Genomic DNA, 20,039 nt, shown 5'->3' with positions numbered 1-20,039 from the left:
CATTTTTCCACATTTCCAAATATAGCACAGCACAGCAGTATGCTTTGCCTTAAGGTTAGGTCAGTGTTTCCATTATTAAAACCAGTTCTTAATGGGGTTAGATTAGAACCTTAGCTAAAAAAATGGTCTCAGATCTGAAATTTGACATAAGAAGCAATGTACTTTTAACTAAATTTGAAAATACATATACATATATATTGCTCAATTGTAAAATTACAGGAGTGCAGTGAAAAGTTGTTATTTTCACATGTGGCTTTAGTTATCAGATGGAAATTTTGCAGGATGCTAGGCCACAACATGAAGGAGACATGAGGCCTCATAAGGTCTAAGAGCAACTATAGCAAAATTCAGACTTTTTAAAAAGAGATACTGGAAAGATCAGTCGGCCCAAAGTTTGACCAACATTTTCTCTATATTCTTGCTTGTGAATTCCATGCGATTCATCAAGTATTAAATACATTCCAGCACCCCATGCACAAAGGCTAAGGCCTTGGCTACACTTGCAAGTTAGAGCACATTGAATCAGCCCCAGGTACCCTAACTCCTGAGGTGTCCACACTGGCAAGGCACTTAGAGCACCTGGACTCTGCAGCTGGAGCACCCCTCCACAAGAAGCGTAGAGCTTGCTGCTCCCTGGCTGAAATGCCGGGGTGTCAGTGTGGATGACGTGTTGCATTACTGTGCTATGATTGGCCTCTGGAAACGTCCCATAATCCCTTGAAGTCAAGTGGCCACTCTAGTCATTGTTTTGAACTCGGCTGCAGGCATTTGGATATCCCCTTTCAAAGCTCCATTTCTGACAGCCCGCATGCTTATCTGCTCTGGGAAACAAAGCAAACCATTACTATGGAATGCTCCTGCTGCAGAGGCAGGCGTTTGTGTGTGAGAGAGAAAGAGGCAGGGGGTGGGGACTGATGTCAGGGTTTCCCCCTTCCCCCTGCCGCTGTCTGAACTTACAAGACATCATGCTGACACACTCTCTGCCCCCCAAAACACACGGCCTCTTCCGCCATGTACACACAACACACTTCCTGTCACATACCATTCCCCTCCCCCATTTGAAAAGCACACTGCAGCCACTTGCACACTGGGATAGCTACCACAATGCACTACTCTCTGTGGCGTTGCAAGAGCTGCTAATGTGGCCACGTCACTGTGCTTGCAGCTGACAATGTGAACCCATGGCAGCACTTTCCTTGCTGCTGTCTCCAAGGGCTGGTTTAACTCCTGATGCTTTACATCTGCAAGTGTAGCCAAAGCCTAAGTTCACAACCTTCATATGAGGAATTATGCCAGGGCTGAGGGTGAGGAGGCATGGCAAGAGGCAGATTTATCAATCCTATACTGCTGCTAGCCCTGCCATTGTGGTGGTAAAGAGACCATGAACCATGCACACGCTCCACATGAAATCCCTCTGCACATTCTCTCCAGGACTACCAATTGCCCATGCAGCAGACCAGCAGTGGGTCTGCTATACTGGGCTGTGTCCAGCCCTGTAGTCATCCTGTCCATATTAGAAATCGAACTAATGCTTCAATGCGCTGCTCTATAACGAGAAAAGAAAAACCAGGGCTGTCAGGCACTCGGGTATTGAGGTGATGAGAACCATCAGTCTGGTTTAATGCTTACTGAAGTCAATGGAAAGGCTCCCATTGACTTCAAGAGACACTCGAGCAGGCCCCACACAAGCACCAAGCTATAGATAGGACAGACTGTCCCTCATAGGTAGTTCTACAACAACGGTTTATTCAGGCCATACGTGTAAAAAGGCAATGTGATACATTTCAGATTCAAAAGTGATGAAAATAAAAATACTTTAAATTATTATTATTTTTTAAAACTACCAATGTACCAGGTAAGCATCTTATTAATTTCACATAGCTTGACAGAGCTGGCTTCCCTACATGGAACTCCCCTCTTTCTAAATACAACACAAACACCAGCCTGTAGAAACATTTCAAAATCTGTCAAGTATCAGAGGGGTAGCCGTGTTAGTCTGGTTCTGTAAAAGCAGCAAAGAATCCTGTGGCACCTTATAGACTAACAGACGTTTTGCAGCATGAGCTTTCGTGGGTGAATACCCACTTCTTCGGCATCCGAAGAAGTGGGTATTCACCCACGAAAGCTCATGCTGCAAAACGTCTGTTAGTCTATAAGGTGCCACAGGATTCTTTGCTATTTCAAAATCTGCAGCTAAAGAACAACCCCTTAAAAATCTCTGCAAAGCATAAGAGTTCACGTTATCTATTGATAACTGTTTGCTTTTGAGAAAACACTCAGTATCTCAGAGGTAGTTCATGTGCCATGCAATACAGCTCGGGTTTTTATTCACTGGACAGTAAGTAGTTATGGAAGGCCTAGTTAACTACTTAGTGTAGTTTAAAGATACCTGGCATATCTAACAGGTCTCTTCTCCTCCACCAATCAACATCTACTATTTTCCTTTGGGAACACCTTCATGCTTAGAAAAACTATTATTCAGCCATATCGAGGCCAAAATGGAGATAGTCTTTCTGAGGTGTGCCAAACCCGGAAGACCTCACATAGCAGCGGCATAGCAAAGTGACCTATTCAGGATACAAGATGTCTCACTGAGAAAGAGGAGCCTCCTCACTTTCCAGGCACTACAGACATCTCTCTTGTCAGAAAACTTCATAGTGATTTGTCTGAAGAAAAGCCAAAGCTATCGAGAAAGGACTGTACGGTGAGGGAAATTTCTAAAGAGTGCTGTGCATAACAGACTGCTTATTATCTAGTCTAAAATCCTGCTCCTGTTGTGACTTTTTTTATTTCAACATACCAAAATTAGTACATATTGAATGGAATGCTGCTGGTTAGTCACGCTTTTGATAGCCAAATAAAAAGTGTAGTAACCAATAATTATTAATAAATTGTTTCTATGGCATCATAGGTGTCTTGATGCGTACAAGCAAGTTACTGTAAATGTGATTAATGGGAATGCCAAAATTATAATTTGAACTGTCCCTATGAAGTGGCTATTAGCTATCCATGGGGGTGGAGGGAGAGGAAAGATGATGGCCTGGCCAAGATTTCCTATGCGGTGATGAGGGGGAATTACACATTTCTGTATTATATACTATACACTCAAATCCACAGTATCAAACAATATGGCTGAATATTTCAGTCACACTAAGTTGTAACATTGTATTCTAGTGTCACTCAAAGCACTTCACAACACTCCAGGTGGCTACAGATGTGATTCAAATTAATGCATGCCTTGATGTAACAGAGTGGATTTCAGCCCCTACATACAGCAGTGTAAGCCTAATGCAGCATTTTTCACAATACTTTACTTGAGAGCAAAATCTAACCCACAATTTCTGATTTCAAAAATCACTATGGGGCCAATTATCTCACCCCAGAGTGGATACAAAAGGGTGGTGGGAAGGGACTCTGCAAAAGAGCCTGCTTCTCACGCTTCCCCCACAGCCACATGAAAGCCAGTAAAATGGCCAGCTATAGGTATAAAGCACAGGCCCTGCTCCTTGCTAACACACCATGGCTGCTAGTTACTTGAAAAAAGCTGTGGCTACACTACAGAGACTATACCATAGCTATAACAAAGTCCTCTAGTGCAGACTCAGGCTACAGACAGGAATGTTTCCATCAGGATAGGATCTCACACACACACACACGAACGGAGCTAGCTAAGTCAATAGAAGTCCTCTTCCATCAACATCGCTTCTGCTACACTGGGGGTTTTGTCAGCTTAGCTATGCTGGTCGTGATGTGGTTTTTTCATACCCCTGGCCAATGTAGTTATGCTGACCTAACTTTTCTGTATAGACCAAGCCGAAGAATAGGGTAGGGGTGGTTCCTGGTCCACCCCCTGCCTTAGGGGTGGTTTACACTTAAGTTTTACTGGTGTAACTATTTTGAGGATCAGAGGGGTAGCCATGTTAGTTTGGATCTGTAAAAAGCAACAATGAGTCCTGTGGCACCTTAAAGACTAACAGATGTATTGGAGCATGAGCTTTCGTGGGTGAATACCCACTTCATCAGACATGCTCCAATACATCTGTTAGTCTTTAAGGTGTCACAGGACTCGTTGCTTATTTTGAGGATGTGATTTTTAATCAAATAGTTCTACCTGTGGAAGTTCTATATGGAAGCAGTAATACCACTAAAAAAAAAGTATCTTATACCAATATAGTTAGCTCAGGTTTACACTACAAGCTTTTGCAGACATAGCTATGTTGGTCAGTGGTGTGATGAGGTGCAGTTTGTGACTGACACAGCTGTGTTGGCAGAAGCCCCTAGCATAGATGAAGTTATTCTGGCAAAATGGATTTTGCTAGTATAGCTAGCTTATTTTGCACAGAGGTTGGAGGTGAATGGCACTGGAAGAAGCCTTTTTGGCAAAAGCACATCCTGACTAGGACTGCTTTGGTGATATAGTACACTGGCATAGCTATACCAGCAAAGCCTTCCAAGAGCTAAACCGGTATAAAGCACCTATATCCTGATATCAGTGCATCTATATTAGGGGAGTTGTACCACTTTTAGCATAAGCAATACAACTTTCTAGTCCAGGCAAGCCCAGAGATGGCCAGACATGGGAGGTGGCACCTGCACACATTTTCTTTCCTGCTATAAGCGTTTGCACAAAAGAGCATTTTTAGCACATTAATGGGGTAGTTGTCAGCAAGCCAGCACAAATACCTGTGAAGTAATTAGGCACCTCCCTGAATTCCTTTCATAGCCACTACACCATTCTGGTCTAACATACAGAGTAAAAGTAAAAAGAAACTTCAAATGCAACAGGCATGGGAAAAAATGTAAAACATTTCATGGGAGCTGATGAAGCAGGACGAGAACATTTTTATCAAAGCCTGCAGATGAGATGTGTGCACGGGATATGCTACGTGCCAGTCACTTTCTGAATACTGATTCTGAACTCTCGGAATGCACCCTGACTCTCACACTTTGCACAACTTATTAATGCCAGGCTGAAGAAGAACTATTGACGTTCCAGAATAGGCTCTGCAGCCAAAGCTCCACTTGGGAAATCATGCCTCACAGGTAAACTCGCTGAGCCTGCACACTACCTTGAGTTCAGAGGAGAACATTCATGTAATTAAAAGAAAATTGGAGCAACAAGAATTGATTAAACAATTAATTATAAGTCTTCAGTTTTGCCCTGGAAAAATCAAAAGGGACTGCTACCACCTGTCACTAATGTGAGTGTATGTCTATTTGAAGGATTATCACCTAGGAGCGATAATGGGAAAAGACCACAGGCACATGATCTCCCTTGCACATTCATGGTTTATGAAAACACAGGCCGTCAACTATAAGAGCACAATTTGGAGTGACTAAAGTCAAATCAATGTAAGCAAGGAACCTAATCTTCCAAGGTACCACTTGCCCTCAACTGTTAGAAGTGTGTTTGGACAAAGGAGAGGGGCAGCCTAAAGATGGGGGCTGAGGAGAGGGATCTGGAGAAATCACTTGTCACAGAGAAACAGGAGGTGTATGGCCATGTAGAGCTGGAAAGCAGGGCAAAAAAATCAGGTAAAAAAAAATCAAAGGATTACAGCACGGCCTCTTTGGAAAGCAGCTCCAGGAGCCCACTAAGGTATCATGCTGGGATTTAGGGGTTGGCATCTCATCTAAATGACAGCCCTTCCAAGAGGACAGCATTCTACTACTGGTGCACTGCCATTTTAATATTCAGTTTGAACCCAAGTCTTGCTGTGGGATGTGACATCACGACGTCTACCTCTAAGGCAAGAGTGCTGCCAGGTGACTCATGCCTCAGTGATTAGCTTTTAGCATAAGCACTTACTATTCAGCATGTAGGGCTGCACACTGCCATTCAATTACATGACTTCATTCTAGCTCAATAAGTCAGTAAGTTTGAGATAAGTATACACTTGCCTTAAATATCTGGCATTTAAGCAAACAAACCCTGGTGATTTGTTTATTACTTGAAAAAAAACTAACTGCATTTTTAATTAGGGCACGACAAATGTTCCCACAGATTTCTGCCCCGTAGCAAAATATTTAACGAAGGGAAAAATATTTAAAATATCTTTGAGTAAAATCATAATTAGAGACTTAAAAATTCTCAAGCTATTTCCTTAAATAAAAACAAAACAGTAGGTAGTAGCACACTAAAAAAAACAAACCTACCCCCCAAAATTCCCAAACCCCGAAATTATGTACTGTGGGCCAAGGTCAGCCTTCAGTTACACCCTCAAAAATCACTGGGTTGCAAGAGATGTAACTGAGGACAGAATCTGGCCTAGTGTTAAAATCACACATAGCTGTAACTTCTGGGATTTTATAGGCTTATTATTTTATGTTTTTCCATTGGGTAAAGTGCAAGGATCATTACTATTATTAATTATCTGTTTTACTGTAGTGCCTACAGCATTAGTCCTGGATCAGGACCACACTGTGCTAGCCGCTGTACAAATACTGAATAAAAAGAGGGTCGCTGCCCCAAAATGGTTTATAATCTAAGTATGAAACAAGAGACAACAGATAGACATCAGCAGACTGACGGGGGTGGCGGGGTGGGGAGGTGGTAGAAGGAGACAATGAGACGGCACTGGTCTGCATGATAGGCAGTGGTCTTAGCCCAATAGCCTTCAAGTTCATAGGGGAAGTAACCTCTCTGACAATGAATAGTTTCCCCCTTACATTTAGGGTACACCTACACGTAAACACTGCCAAAACAAGTGTGCAGAGTACATATACTCAGGGGTGAGCTGGAGCCGGTTCGCACCAGTTCGCACGAACCGGTTGTTAAATTTAGAAGCGGTTTTAGAACCGCTTGTTAACTGGCTTCCCTGCGAGGGAAGCTTTGATGGGCTCCGGCCGGGAAGGTGTAATCCCTCCTCCCGGCCGCCAGGGGGCGCTGCGCTGCGGGAGCCATGTGGGCTGCCTCCTGGCCCTGTTGCTGCTGCTGCTCCTTGGACCTCTGGCTCTGGGGTTCCTGCTGCTGCCTGGTGGGTCCCCGGCTGCTTCCTGCTGCTCGGGCTGCTCCCAGCTGCTCTCCCCGTGTGAGTGTCTGCACCCCCTGCCTGCAGCCACCCCTCCTGCTCTGCCAAAGCCCCTGCCCACAGCCAGCCCGTCCGCACCCTCTGCCCACAGCCAGCCCCTGCCTGCACCACCTGCCCACAGCCCCTGCCCCCTGCCCACAGCCACTCCCTGCCCCCTGCCTGCAGCCAGCCCCTGCCCGCAGCCAGCCCCTGTCTGCACCACCTGCCCACAGCCAGCCCCTGTTGCAGCCAGCCCATGTCACACTCCCTGCCTCCAGCTAGCCCTGCCCCACGCCCCTGTCTGCAGCCGGCCCCAAGTCCACTGGTGCCGTGCAGTTCCCAAGGCAGTAACCCTGTACACCTGCTTCAATGGGGGTGGGCAGCTGGGACCCACACATGTGCACACCCTAGGGTGACCAGACAGCAAGTGTGAAAAACCAAGACGGGGGTGAGGGGTAACAGGAGCCTATATAAGAAAAAGACTCAAAAATTGAGACTGTCCCTCTAAAATTGGGACATCTGGTCACCCTAGCACACCCCAAGGGAGTGGCGGGAACCCACACATGTGAAACGGAGCTCATTTCTAGTTCAGGCCCATCTTTTTAAAAAGAACTTTAGGTAGGGTTAACATACATCTGTATTTTCCCAGAGATGTCAGGCTTTTAGGTTCTTAAATTGCTGTCTGGGCAAAATTTTTAAAATTTAAAAATTCCTCCTGGGAAAATATTGACGTATGGTAACCCTATTGTTACAAAAAAATATATACTGTGGCACATCCCTTAAATCAGAACTTTTTATAGGGAACCGGTTGTTAAGATTTTAGCAGCTCATCACTGCATATACTACACATACCCCAACCGTGGGTATAAAGAGCAGGGTAGACCCTGTGGTGAGGAAAACCTCCAGCAGGTTCCTTGCGTCAGGGAAAGACTCCGGGAGCTGAGAGCTGCCAGAGCCTTTCCACACCTCAGTGAAAGACTCCAGCAATGGGGAAAGGCAGCTCTCCGCTGCTGAGCCTTTCCCTGCTGCGTCCCCCCTGCCAGAGCCTTTCACTGACACATGTAGCTACACACTGCAGTGTAGATGTAGCCTGCTTTTCACTGTGGCATGTAGCTACACGGACCCTAGTGCCACCACAAGAGGTGTGCAATGTAGATGTAACAATTGCATATTTGGGAACTCAGTGAACATGAGTAGCTTTTTGCTGAAAAGCTGTTGTATCTGTTTGCACTAGATGCCCGAGTGCCCCATGGAACAGACTAAGCCAAAGTTAGAAGCATCATGCATGCCATATGCATCCCTAATGATGATCCTTGCACTGCACCTTGAATAGCTGATTTATTAATGCACTGCATTAGCCATGCATGATTCTCTCACCTTTGCCAATACATCAGCACTTTTAGACAACTCATTATACATCTGATTGGATCCATAATATTCATTATGCACATTTATTCTGATCACTTGTCTGCATAGGAACAGAATTAAAAAATACCTCTCAGAGATGGAAAATCTTTGAGAGATGCACCTCATTTAATCATCGTTACATGAAGGGACATTGTACTCCCAACTCTTCCATTGACCCACTACATGAGGCTGGGCCAGTCACTTCTCTTTGTACAGTATTTCTGTTTTCTGTCCCATCAAGTCTGTCTTGTCTACTAAGATTGTAAGCTGGGGGGGGGGGGGGAGCATGAGAACTGTCTCTCACTGTGGGTGAAATACTCGGCCCATTAGAGACAATGGACATTTTGTGGTCCCTGTCTCAGATAGGGAACTATACAAATAATAGTTTGAGTGACAGATAGCAAAAGAAAATGGTCCTCTCCCATTATGGGCCATGAGACAGGGACAAGCATAACAGTCCATAAGTTATTTTCAAAGTTCATTTGCTTTCTTCCTCCCCCTCTGGCCCTGCACCCACACACGCTGCCCAAGTATCGTGTATTACTTAGTCAGATGCTCTCTCATTGTTTTGTATAAAATAAACCATCCTCCCTCTGTTTAAACAAGGCAATGTGTGTGCCACAAACTCCCACTGAGAGAAAGCTGAAGATGACAGAACATGGAGACAAGGACTCAGCCCAGAGGCATGTATAATCTACACAAACAAATGAGATGACAATTTAGACAGTCACATTTCAGAAGGGCTCAGCCCCTGCCACTCAGGCCAGATTTTCAAGAGCTCAGCAGGCGGAGTGCTAATTCTTTTGAAAATATAGCCCTAAAAGCATCACACTGGGAGCTGAGCTCTTTTGAAAAGTCTTGCCTTTATTTAGATGCCTAAATGGGAGCTGAGCTCTTTTAAAAACCTGGCCCCAGATTGCAGTGCTGAGTGGTTTTGAACATCTTGTCCATTAAGCTGTGGGTTACTAGAAGCTGGATTCATCGCGCAGAGCTGCAGCACTTCATTGCTGGCCCCTCAGAACCGGGATGTGCACACTCCCACAGTGCGTTTGGAAGAGGGATTTGGAGAGGGTGGGGGACCAGTGCTGCAGACTAATCAACTGAGCATCAGCCTTAGCTTTTCCTACCCCAGCTTCTGTAGGTTTCAGTTGGTCATATGTGTATGGATAGGGTAAGTGCTCCAGCAAGAGCTTTACTTCTGATCAGGCATTTTAGAACCCATTGAGATCTTCACCTGTCTCTACCCATCTCAGAACCATTTGATTGCCTCCTTCCCCCAGCCCCCTCAACTTCTTTCTTCTTTGCCTCTCTCTGATATTTTGAAGGCGCTCGTCATGGTATTATCCGTATCCTGATTTTCCTAGTCTGAGACTTGACCCTGATCCCCTTAAGCCTTGCCACTACAATCAAGTCTCTGCGCACTGGTTCCCATTAGTAGGTGCCACCCCAGATTTCCTTTTACTCACCTATCCCTTCCCCCCTACATTATACAGGCACCCCTCCTACTATCTACCTCTCTAGCCCTTCTTTGCTGAGATTCTCCAAGTGTGATCATCCCAGCAGGTGTGGCAACATCTGCCAGATTCAGGCTGACAACTGTTTTTAGATTCCTCCAGGTACAAATCCCCCTCTAGCCAGCCCAGCAAAATTTGCCAAGTGTGTTAGGAAACTATTCTAGAGTATTGCTGGACATCAATGAGTGAGTTGTTTGTAGCAGACCACACTGACTCTTGGAGAAGCATTTATGTGAATTCATGGCATATGGCTGGTTTTGTTCGAAACCATTTGGCACATCCTTGCTGTAAGTGAACGAACAGGATTCTACTCCAAAAGACATCCAGTTGGCTCTAGCCTTCTGAACTTCAGAACTTAAACATTCTTAATAGACCTCTAGAATTTAGACAAAAAGCAACCCTTCCCATTCCCAGAATCATTCAAACTAAATGGAGCAAATAAGCTAAAAGACGATGGTATAAGCTCTTGATAGAAGGCACAGGAAATCCATATTGATGGATGACGGAGCAGAGCAATGTGGAACAAAATCAGAGAAGGATACGTGACCCTGATGGTGTACGATAGTGGAGTTTAAGACTGTGACCATAAAAATCAGCTCTCTCAGTCACTGTGGTTCAGACTGAATAAGTAGACGTTACCGCACTTCAGGACCAAAGCCTTGGCAAGAAAATGTTAAATTAGCTGTGATTTTTGCCCAGGCTCCTTTAGGACGAACCAGTCAATAAAAAAAATTACAGTCTTCAAAATGACAAGCATACAAAAGAGAGCACGAGCCACTGTGGAATTCAGATGTGAATGTTAGGACACCAATAGCAAATGTTATATAAACTGACAAAGAAAATGCCCTGTGACTGAGCAAATAGAGTTAATGTTTAGTCCTTATATCAACGGTGCCCTAAAGTTTATAACAGCTGCATTCAGCTAGTCTGACAGCACAAAAATACAGGATTAATGTTTTACTGTCTTATGTGATGGCAAAATCTAGCCTGCTTGTAAATATTTCATTGCCAAAAAAGCAACAGCCTTAGGTTAGCAACAAGGGGCCAGCCCTGGGACCAATGATTCCACAAAAACACCTTCTAACTGCCCAGGACTCTATGTGGGGATGTGAGTGACTTTAAACCGAACCTCCAAGCACTAGTAGGATTGGGACCTAGGCTGAGTGCCAGTGCCCCAGCCTAACAACTATGAAGAGCTATGAGAAAGGCTGCCATTTGGGGGCAAGGCGGAGGGTCATTTGGCTCTGTTCTCATAACTGATTGTTACACTGGGGTGAAGAGAAGCTGCCTTAGTTTGTTTAGTTAGGAGATTATTTTTAATTCATGGCAGAGGTGACTACAGCCAGGGATAGGAACCTTTTTAAAAGCTATAAGTGGGGGGGAGGGAAATCTAATATTCACTAAAACAGAAAAAGCCAAGCCTGTCATAGCACCAATAATATGAAGAAAAGATGCTTGTGTATTTCATATATTCAGTCCATAGACAAGTTAAATGAGGGGTGTGAATGGCATCCAAGAGCAGCTGCATTCTAGCAAGTGATCAGGATGTTCACCTGACAATGGCATCTCACTGCATTCCAATACTGGCTGTTAAGTGAAAATACAGAGCAGTTGTTGAAGGCAAGTCAGTTTTATGAGCACTAGGCAGGGAAACTCTCCTGGGTGGCACTAAGTTAAACGAAGGTTTCCATAGCCCAACTATATTCCTTATTATATTATTCCTAATTATAGTCAGCTGCTGATGAGATTCACTAAGGCAAGTACGAAGGGAGGATGGAATCACAGCAGTGGGCAAGGTTATTGTTGATGATGCTGATTTAAAACAACGTGCTATTTCAAGCCTGACACACAGAACTTGCAAATACAACTGAGGAGGAAAAGGGCAGCTCAAAAGCATGCAGCCTCTCAAAGAGAAATGTCAAAATGAGTTCTGAGGAGTCAATAGCAGAAATCCTCCAGAAACAGCAAAAGGTAATGCAACCAAGAGATGTTTGATTTAGACTGAGAGCTGCACAAAGCACACAGAGAAATTTGGCTTTTCATGGTGGTTGAAAGTACATGTACAAGTGAACATTAGTTTGTATCAATGCTATCTTCCTTACCTGTCCTTTGCACCATTTCACATCAGCCTCTTCAAATTTTTCCACTAGCACCTTTTCCCCAGTGCAGCTAGTTCTAGATTCTTGCCTTCACTGAGCATCTTCCAGCTCTTCATAGCAGGTTGTGATGTTAGCGACAAATAGGAAGGTAACTATGAGTATAGTACTTAGACCAACAACCAGGGGTGAAAGTGGGCTGGTACAGGCCAGTATGATGTACCGGTAAAAAGCCGGTACCGGCCCGTATGCAGCAACGTTAAAGCACCGCCATGGCAGTGCTTTAAGGAGGGTCCTTTGCTGTGACAGCACTTTAAGGACCCTCCTTAAAAAAAAACAAAAAAAACTTTGCTGCCCCTTTTGCCCCCCCATACCCTCATCAGTGGCCTTGCCGATAGGGTCCCTACGGGCAGGGCCGCTGACTCCCAGCAGGGCCGCTGACTCGGGGGGAGAGTCAAAAGGGGCAACGATGTTAAAGCGCTGCTGCAGCACTTTAATATTATTGCCCCCCACCAGACTGCCGATGGGGGGGGGCAGAAGAGGCAGCTGCCCCGGGGTCGGCAATTAAAATGGGCCCAGGGCTCCAGGCCGCTGCCGCCGCAGCAGCCGGAGCCCCAGGCGGCACGAGCCAGGTAGCACGAATGGGCTGGCGGGGGAAGGCTGACCCCCAACCCCACCCCTTCCGTCCAAAGCCCTGCCCTTGCCAGGGTCCCGCTCCAGGCCCCCGTACCAGTAAGAATTTTATATTACTTTCACCCCTGCCAACAACCTTCATTTTGACCGAACACTGTAGTACATAGCCAGGACACCCCTATGCCAAGACAATCCCCAGCTGCTATTCTGATCCTCTGGGGCCAGAGGCAGCCTGCACAAGTTAGAACAGTTTGAGGGCTACTCTAATTTGTGTCTGGGATCCAGCCCAAATAAAATACTTTCTATCATGAGTTTTTAAAAAACTAGGAACTAGTCTACTATATATCCCTTAGAGAATTATACCACTTGCTTTTTCAATTTTGCTAACTATAGAAAGATTTGATTATTTTAATGCTGATAAATTTCAGGGTCCTATCACATTTTGTTGATAAGATATTGACTGCTTTAAAAAGTCAGCAGTAAACTAAACTATCACACACACACAAAAAAGTCCGTAACAAAAATAACCAAGACTACAATCTCCAAAATCTTATTTTAAAGAAACATGGTTCTAATCAAGGTATGTTTTCATAGGCCCCTACTAATCCATAATGCTGACATTCCTGGAATAGAGGGAACTGATCAAAAATAAATCTTTACAAAAGTACTTATTTTGGTTTGCCTTTCCAAGGAAAGCCAGTGCCAATGGGACAAGGGCTATGTTATTAAACAAACTGAACTACTAAAGTGATTCCAAGTATTATTGACATTTGCTGAGCCTTGAGGGTGTGGTTTCCTTTCATGAATGTTCAAACTCTGGATTTTCTGAATGCTTTGTGGGAGGGTTTTTAAACTATACAAAGCAAGGGTGCCCTCTCATTGTCCAGTTTGCTTGGATTAGATTCAACTGAGCATCATTCATTCTCTCCAAAACACACTTCACTCTGTCTTCTCTCCTAATCCTGCTCCTCTACTTCCCTCATCTATCATCACTGACAGGTCCACCCATCCTTCCTGTCATCTCCTGAGTATGCAACTTCAGTGTCATCTTTAACACTTCACTCTCCGCTACCCAGAATGCACAGGTTCACAGACTCTTGAGCTGAAGAACTATGTTGTTTATTTGCTGCTTCAGTGAGTGATCAGTCCACCGCAACAGGACACAGCAGGTTAAATGGGCTAAATGGGTTAAATGCAAATGCATACCACAGTCAGGTGCTCGCCTTAAATACGTTGTTACAAAGTTATTCATTATATATTGTATAAACACTTTTCCGCCTAACACTAAGAATAGTTTACTAACTTAATTGTTTACCTGATTGGACTACAGACCAAGCTGTTTACCTGATCAGGTTACTGACCAAGATGTTCACCTGATTGAACTGCTGACCCAGTTGTTCATATAATTCAGTGGTGCCCAACCTTATTACACAGGAGGGCCACATAAACCTAAGCACAACCTTGTGTGGGCCAAACAGATTCTACATATTTTAGTATGATTTAAAGTCACCTGTATTGGTTTATATTTTAAGTTCAGCTTGTTTCATATCTATTTAGATAGAAACAACCTATGTACAATATTATCTATTTATCACACTCTTGTAAACTAAAATGATGCAAACATGACAACAAAACACAAATGAAACAGCGATTGGTGTATTGCAATGAAGCAAGTTGAGGGCCTTATGAAATCCTCTGGTGGGCTGTGTATGGCCGATAGGTTGGGCACCCCGATTGAACTGCTGACCCAGTTGTTTATCTGATCAGGTTGGTGGCTTAACTTTTCACCGGGCAGTTCTCCCTTCCTGACAGACAAACAGGCATCTTTTCACGTGTCCCAACACCTAAAATATACATGCTACATATAACATCCTACACTCCCCTATCCTGAGTCCTTGGTCAAATTACGATACTTTTTCCTCTTTAGTGTCATTTGTAATCAGCGCCTTCCATCTGTAAGCACTCATTCATGTTCACTCCTTGGCTATTGCTTGCTTTGAACACTTTAAACCTTCTCCTCTCCATCTTCCCTGCTTTTCACCACTCCTGCCTCTTCAGTCTACTCACTGCTTCTAAAGTCATCTTACTCCCCCTACAGCTCGGCCTTGATTGCACCTCTCTGGTGGGTTCCTGTTACTTACTGCATATTTCTTGTTATCACTTCCAAGGTGTCCTTACCTGCGTCTCTGCCTTGATTTCCTCCTACTCTGTCTTGCTGAGAGTGGGGAAGGAGGTAGAGGGACCAGGAAGAAGAGAGAAATAGGAAGAGCACAGGCAGCTTCCCCTTTCATTCATACTGCAGTCCTCCACTTGGAAGTCTCCCATTTCTCTCTCCTTCAAATCCGCCTTAAAACCTACTTCCTACTACCATAGGTGCCAACTTCATGGGTGCTCTGGGGCTGGAGCACCACAGGGAAAAATTGGTGGGTGCTCTGCACCCACCAGCAGCCAAGCTCCCCACCCCAGCTCACCTCTGCCTCCTTCCCCAAGCATGCCGTGTCCCCACTTCTCCTTCCAGCACTTGCCACCATGAAACAGCTGTTTGGTGACTTATCAAGTGGTGGAAGGGAGTGGGGAGGAGCGGGAATGCAGCACACTCAGGGAGGAGGCAAGGAAGAGGCAGGGCTGGGGAAGGGATTTGGGGAAGGAGTCCAATAGGGACGGGGGGGTGGAGTTGGGGCAGGGACTTTTGGGAAGGGGTTAGAATGGGGGCGGGGCAGGAGCGGCAGGGGGTCGAGCACCCACCAGCGCCTGGAGAAGTTGGCACCTATGCCTACTACCACTGCCTCCATGACCTGCTCTAGGTTGTGTCAGGTTTCTCTGCCTGGGGCCCAGTCCTGCAAGATAAAGCAGGAGTTGATGTTGTTCAGCATCTTGTAGTAAATTCAGTAAATTCTAGATATAGCTTTATTATTTTTTTAAAAGCCTTTTATTATTTATATTTTGTAGTGACTAAAATGTGTGAAGTATTTCACAGAAGATATAGGAAGACACAGTCTCTGCCCTAAAGAACTTAAAGTCTAAACTTCATAGGTGGCACGACGAGTGTGGGAGTGAAGGTTACAACCTGGTCTTGCAATTGTTCAGTTAAAGGTATGGTGGGTCTGGATTTTTTTGGTTAAGCATATCTAACAAAGGCAGACAGACAAAGAGGTGATATTTCAGGAGGAATAAAGCCCTGATTCAGCAAGGTACTTAAAACACATGCATGCATAGTCCCATTGAAAGTAATTGAAATCTATGAGACTGCACATGCACTTAAGTACCTTGCTGAATTGGGGTGTGATGTTACGAGTGTAATATAATATCTCATTGAAAGGTGACACAGGGCCAGAAAGAGTTAATTAACTCACAGACTGACGAGATCCATGGCCGAACTTTAAAGACTGGTTAGGAAGATATGTAAATGAATAAAGCTTTGAAATGCAAGCCTGCATTGTTAGAGATAGAAGGGTAGCTGTTTGCTCATGTCTTGTGATGTAAGCAAACAAGTCTTGTCTATTACTATGGCTTTGATTCAAAGATAAAAAAAGAAGTATTAATATTTAGGAAGACACTTGAGTGAAACAGTATTATTGTCTAGAGGTCTCTTTGAAGGTTGTGGTAACCTGTATCTGAACTATTGACGGATAAAATACCCCATGCTAATTGCCATGATGTTTGGGAGAAGGAAAGTTAAACTTATTGTTTTCTCAGGCCAAAAGGCTGCTGTAAAATGTATAAAAACCCTGGGACACGATCCTTCTTCATCTCAGATCTGCTTTGCGTTTCAAGAGGAGGAAACCTTAAGCCATAAGGATTGAGATCCCCAGTCACTGACTGGAGGCACCCTGAATATGGACATTGGACTATAACCGATGGACTATTTCTAAAAGGACTTTTGGCAACTACAAGCTCATCTCTCATCTGAGCCTCAAGAATTTAATTCAAGTGTGTATATATATTGATCTTTTAACCAACACTCTACCTCTTTTCTTTTTTAAATAAGTTTTAGTTTAGTTTACACACTTGTAACCAATTCTTTGTTTTTTGGGTAAGATCTAAGCTTTATATTGAATTGGGTGTGTGCCTGGTCCTTTGGGATCAGAAGAACCTTTTCTTTTATATGATGAATTAAGATTTTCAGTAATCATCATCATATCTAACATGTGTGTCTGGACAGAGGCCTGAGGCTGGGCACTTTAAGGAAACTGCATTGTTTGTATTTCTGAGTAACCAGTGAGGTAATATAGAAGCTGTTTTGTGCTGGCTTAGTAAATCTAAGTTTTGGAATATCCACCAGCTTTTGGGGTTTTGTCTGCCCCGTTCTGTTTGCAGTTCACCCTAATTGAGTGACCTCAGCTGGCTCCCTCAGGCAGCATCATCACATGGGGCCTAATTAAAGAGAGAGGGCACTGGTGTTACAGACAAGAGTAGAGAGGACCGTCCATGTATGGAAGTGAGAGGTGGCATGGAAAAAGGTACAGAGATGCTTGTGGAAGGAACAGACAAATGAGACATCAATGATGACATTACTGGTGAAGCTGATGGGATAAGAGTCTAGGTCAGAAAAGTCAGGAGGAACAGAGTTATGGTGCCTAAAGTGTGCATAAATCTTGGCTCTTCAGTTTTGGAAACCTCAGTTCAAACATAGGTTAGGTTAGAAATGAACACAAATGTGGTGATCTCAACATAGGCTCACATCATAAATTAAATATTTGTACAGTGCTATAACAACAAATTCCTATGTAATTATATATTAGGCTCGTAAAGACCTATACGTGCATTTATCAAGATTAGTAGCATTTGCATGGAACAGCAGAGATGTTGCCCCTGCTTGGCATATTGGCAGAACTTTGTAGGGAAGTCTGCACCATTCCCACTCCACTGCAACTGAAAGATCTGCAGCGCCATACAGAGCCACTTTTGTGAGCACTAAAATTCAATGCAATAGAAGAAAAATATAAGATGTAAATAACTGAGTACGCAACTTTAATTGTGTCCTACATATTTATTTGATTGAAAGTATTTAAAGAAAGTACAGCTAGAGATTTTAAGTGGTGACATTAGCTCCCTGTTGATAAGGATATCTACAGTATATGAAGCAGATGGCAAAAAAGCAACAAACAGTCTGTTTTCCCTCATGTCTCCATTAAGGTAGCTTGGAATATTGTGGCTTTGTATAGATTGAGGCTTCTACAGCTATGCGATATGGAAATCCCACCTGCTGTGTAATTAAGCCACAAAATGTTCGTTAAAATGTCTGAGCAAAGCAGCAAGCTGAAGAGAGAACATACATGAGAAGTCTTCTTCTTACTGTAATATGAAAAGGACAGTACTTTCACTTCTACTGACAATTTTATTTTAACTTGTCTCTAGATCTGGCAGAGGGGGAAAATTATGAGCAATTAATTCTAAAGGCTCAGCCCTTTTCTGTTCACAGATTATCCACAGACTGGTGACATTTCCAGGTTTCTTTGCTATTCACATTCATACTACAAATATTTTGTGCAAATAAACTTCAGTCTGTGGACTGTTCAAGAATTGATCACTACAACTATCCCTCTGAATATTTCATATTCATGGTTCAATATGTTAGCAAAGGTGACTGATTACCTAAGTCTCGTGGTACTATTTATATTCCACGCTGGGATGGCCTAACTTATCAATAGGAGGAAGGCCTGATTCACTCACTGACACTTTGATTCTCTTGCAGGGTGATTACTGGTCCTGTAATCTAAGGATTACAAAGTCCTGCAACCCCTATCCCATAAGAAACTACTAAGGAGCATTTGAATGGATTGTAAGTATGTTTTCAAATAATTATCCAGAGGATCATATATGTTATAACATAAATATATGGGTTCATAGCTGTGTGTGTCTAGGTCCCTTAAAAAAAGCTGTCCTATATTTTTCACAATGTTGCCGTAAATCTCAAATTGTGTGAGCTAATTTGCAAATTCATTGGCAGACAGAAAGACACAAAGAAACAATAACTTACAGATGTCTGTTAAACAACTCCTTTCTGAAGTTGAACAGGACTTTCAGAAACTGGAATTAAGAAGCAGATCAAAATCACCCACATATTGGGATTGGGGCTGCAACCTCAACTATAGAGAGAGGCTCTCCCCTCTCCATAGTAAAACAACACAACTGTAGAACTGAAATTGGAACCTGGTCTCTGAGTTGCAAAACTACAAGTCTCTACCACTTGAGCTATGGTAAGATCTCACTAAACTATGAGCTATACAAATGCCCCTATGTTCTCACATGCCAACATTTCATATCAGGGTGATTTGGTTTTTGTTAAAAAACCTGTCTCAAGAGCTTGGCTATATTTTTGCCTTCACAATGTGGCAATGTTCATGCAAACCATTGCTATAAAGGGAGTAAGCCAAAACACAAGCATGTGCCAGAGTCTCCTTTCAGTGGGACTTAACCATGTGCTTTGCTGAATAGAGATGGGATTAAACATGTGTTTAAGGTGCTTGAGCACTTTGCTGAATCAGGGCCTGCAAAGAACGTTTACAATGGAAGTTGATGCATCCTTGGCTATGGAACGATATATAGCCTCTCTATAATACATATACACTGTGTACAGGGAATATAGTGAATATATGGGACTCTCGTTTACCCATGTCTTTTGTAAATTAGTCCAACACCATATCATATTTCTAACTATTATACACTGGTACATGGGAAGGTGGTGGTTTCCAGAGCCATTTCCCCATCTAACACAGAGGCAGGAGGCATAATTTAGCTCTAAACATTCCTTTCAATATTTGTTTTTATTCCATTAGTCCATAGAATGTATACATCAAAGCTAACACAGAGTAGGTCTCTTCATGCAGTACACTCAGGACACAGAGAATATACTTCTCTCTGATGTGGAAAATTCTGCGCCATACACTCTGTTTATAAATGGGAAAATAACATTCCATAATTCATCCTGTTTGGTAGCAAAGCAATACATGCATTAGTAGAGTGACACTTGTTTTATTCTTAATTAGAGAATCTCAAATCATTTCTCTTTTAAAAAAAACAAACCTTAAATTCATGCTCTATATCCTGTATCTTCGTTGCATTAGGGATAATTAAATTGATCTTCAGTATGATAATTACAGATACTCAGATTTTACTTTAACTTAACAAAATAACGTATTTAAAAATAAGTTATGTTGCTTTTATTCAAACAAAACATGAATTCAAGTAGCATAAGTGATTTTATATTATGCAAAGTATTTATCTAAATATACAGGATGAAATCCCAGCAAAATTCCCACAGACTTTCTATAAGTGAAATCTTGTCCTCAGTGACTTAACATTTTCAAAAGTGACTTGTGATTTTGGGTGCTGCTCAGTTCCATACACCTTAAAGGGGCCTGATTTTCAGAGGTGGA

The sequence above is a fragment of the Mauremys mutica genome, chromosome 6 (genome assembly GCF_020497125.1).
Source record: "Mauremys mutica isolate MM-2020 ecotype Southern chromosome 6, ASM2049712v1, whole genome shotgun sequence".
NCBI lineage: Eukaryota > Metazoa > Chordata > Testudines > Geoemydidae > Mauremys > Mauremys mutica.
Note: the sequence above shows the minus strand (reverse complement) of the source record.